Source organism: Mus pahari, chromosome 9, assembly GCF_900095145.1.
Source record: "Mus pahari chromosome 9, PAHARI_EIJ_v1.1, whole genome shotgun sequence".
NCBI classification, from domain to species: domain Eukaryota; kingdom Metazoa; phylum Chordata; class Mammalia; order Rodentia; family Muridae; genus Mus; species Mus pahari.
Genome location: NC_034598.1, coordinates 16,044,812 through 16,047,868, shown reverse-complemented (window position 1 = coordinate 16,047,868; position 3,057 = coordinate 16,044,812). Strand labels below are relative to the sequence as shown.

Below are 3,057 nucleotides of genomic sequence, written 5' to 3'. Positions count from 1 at the left end.
TCCTTCCTTCCTTCCTTCCTTCCTTCCTTCCTTCCTTCCTTCCTTCCTTCCTTTCCTTCTTTTTTTTGAGGGAGGGGTGAATACATTGATTATTCTTGAAGACTTTCACAAAACATTTCAACTTGCATCATTTCTCACTTCTTTATGTGTAAGCCCAGCTTCTCATACTAATTTACGTATCACTCATTTTGACTCATGCATTCCTCCCTGCTGTTTTTCTTGACTTTATTCATAAAATCTACAATCAGAAAGTACTTAAGATATGTTTCAGCCTGGATCATCTTTCCATTTTAAGAGATTCTGATACCTTGAATATCAATCAAGCTCCTCCCTGTGTACATTAACATTTTTCTTGTTGCTTTTATGGCATGTGTAGCATTCTATTTCCTAGCTTCCACCTTGTTTCCAAGTGCCACTATTGAAGGGTGCTCTTTCCAGTGTGTGTGCCTTTGTTTGTTCAGTTCTTCATTTGCTTTTTATATTGTCTTCATGTGCTCTTGTACTTTTCTAATGTATTATTAGCCTTTAATACTCTACTTTAAAATATACCTTCCCTTTATACCAAACTATTCATTGACAAATAATTGGATTCAAATGGCTAGTTAGAAGGCCACCATTAGTACTAGAAATTTAGGGGTTTTTTTTGTTTGTTTGTTTGTGTTCTGTTCACATCATTTTTTATTAGATATTTTCTTTATATATATTTCAAATGTTATCCCCTATCCTCGTTTTCCCTCCGAAAATCCCCTCTCCCCTCCCCCTGCTCCTCAACCCACCCACTCCCATTCCTGGTCCTGGCATTCCCCTATAGTGGGGCAAAGAGCGTTCATAGGATCAAGGGCCTCTCCTCCCATTGATGACTGACTAGGCCATGCTCTGCAACATTCCACCATTTGTTTTCTTTGATTGGTGGTATAGTTCCCAGGAGTTCTGGGGGTACTGGTTAGTTCATATTGATGTTCCTTCTATGTGGCTTCAGTCTCCTTCAGCACCCTTTATTATCCTTTGAAGGGCTGGCTTTGTGGAAAGATATTATGTAAATTTGGTTTTGTCATGGAATAGTTTGGTTTCTTTATGTATGGTAATTGAGAGTTTTGCTGAGTATAGTAGCCTGGCCTGGCATTTGTGTTCTCTTATGGTCTGTATAACATCTATCCAGGATCTTCTGGCTTTCATAGTCTCTGGTGAGATGTCTGGTGTAATTCCGATAGGTCTGCCTTTATATGTTACTTGACCACTTTCCCTTATTGCTTTTAATATTCTATCCTTATTTAGTGCATTTGTTGTTCTGATTTTTATGTGTTGGGAGGAATTTCTTTTCTGGTCCAGTCTATTTAGAGTTCTGTAGGCTTCTTCAATGTTCATGGGAATCTCTTTTTATTAGGTTAGGGAATTTTTCTTCTATAATTTTGTTGAAGATATTTACTGACACTTTATGTTGAAAATCTTCATTCTCATCTATACCTATAATCCTTAGGTTTGGTCTTCTCATTGTGTCTTAGATTTCCTGGATGTTTTGAGTTAGGGTCTTTTTGCATTTTGTATTTTCTTTGAACATTGTGTCCATCTTCTCTATGGAATCTTCTGCACCTGAGATTCTCTCTTCCATCTCTTGAATTCTGTTGCTGATGCTCACATCTATGGCTCCTGATTTCTTTTCTAGGATTTCTATCTCTAGTGTTGTCTCCCTTTGCAATTTCTTTATTGTTTCTACTTCCATTTTTAGATACTGGATGGTTTTGTTCAATTCTTTCACCTGTTTGGTAGTTTTTTCCTGTAACTATTTAAAGGATTTTTGTGTTTCCTCTTTAAAGGTTCTAGATGTTTACCTGTGTTTTCCTGTATTTCTTTAAGGGATTTATTTATTTCCTTCTTAAAGTCCTCCATCATCATCATGAGCAGTGACTTTAGATCCATATCTTGTACAAACTACAGTCTATCCGTAAAATGGAACAGTTCTCAGACACACTGGGAAATGGTCTGTAGAAGCATGTAGCGATGTGTTGATATTTATGACAGTAATCATCTTGAGTGAAAGCTAGTTTGAAATAACTATGTATTAGATGATTGATTTATATGACATATTAATAATGGAACACACGAGGGCAGAATCAAATCAGTGTTGTCTGGTAACAGGAGGAGAGGAAGAAATCAAACAGAGGCATGAATAGGCATGGGGATAGGGCATAGATTTGTTTTGCTTGTTGTATTGGATGAAGGCTATACAATTATACACATTTTAAGGACAGATAACACTGATAATAGAACCTTTAAAATGTAAATTGTACCTGCTATATCAACAAAGACTAAAAGAATTAAATAGTCTATAGTTTAAGAAATTCTATAAGGCTAACAGTGATGGCATAGCATAGAATCCACATACCATCGCTTCCTGGCCTTTTGGCTAAGATCAAGCATAGTATCTGTCCTTATCAGTTTAATAACACTCACATCCTATCTTCTCACTTTTTCATTTACTAAATGTGTCTTGAAGCAAAACATTTGAAACAGGCAACTCATGAGATTTAGTTTTCTCTTGAATGTGGTGCTAATAACATTCATATTTAGGAGACAATATTTATTAAGGGACTGTTAAGACAAAAGTATGTAAATTTCTTGTTTGTTGAGGCTTCTGGTCAATATCCTGGAGGGAATGTTCTCTGCTGTGTTATGCTGTATTTCAGGATTATAATTACAGCCCACATGATTCTTAGGTTTAATCATGAAAGTGGATACATTGTATTCCAGATTCTATTTTCCATGGTAATGTTGTACCTCCATCATGTAAGACTTAGTAGTTCCAGATTAAAGTAACTTTGATGTTTATTTTTGAATGATTTTGGAGTACTTCACAACTTTCCAAAACTGTATTTCTTAATAGTGTTCCAGTATAATAGTTAACTAGGACTTATCTGGTTTTGTCATTGAATAATTTGTAATATACAGGTTTGATGAAAAGTGAGACTAATCATCTTGCTTCCCATAAGTGAGAAGGGCAGTATGCAAATGGTTGGCACGATTGAAGTATATCTTTGTCAAGGATCTCAATCATATTGG

The 3,057-nt window shown here is 35.7% G+C and overlaps 1 pseudogene; it reads left to right on the top strand.

Annotated features, from left to right (window-relative positions):
• Positions 1–2,384: 2,384 nt before the first annotated feature.
• On the top strand, positions 2,385–2,554 carry LOC115064752 (annotated as a pseudogene).
• The last annotated feature ends 503 nt before the right edge of the window (positions 2,555–3,057 follow it).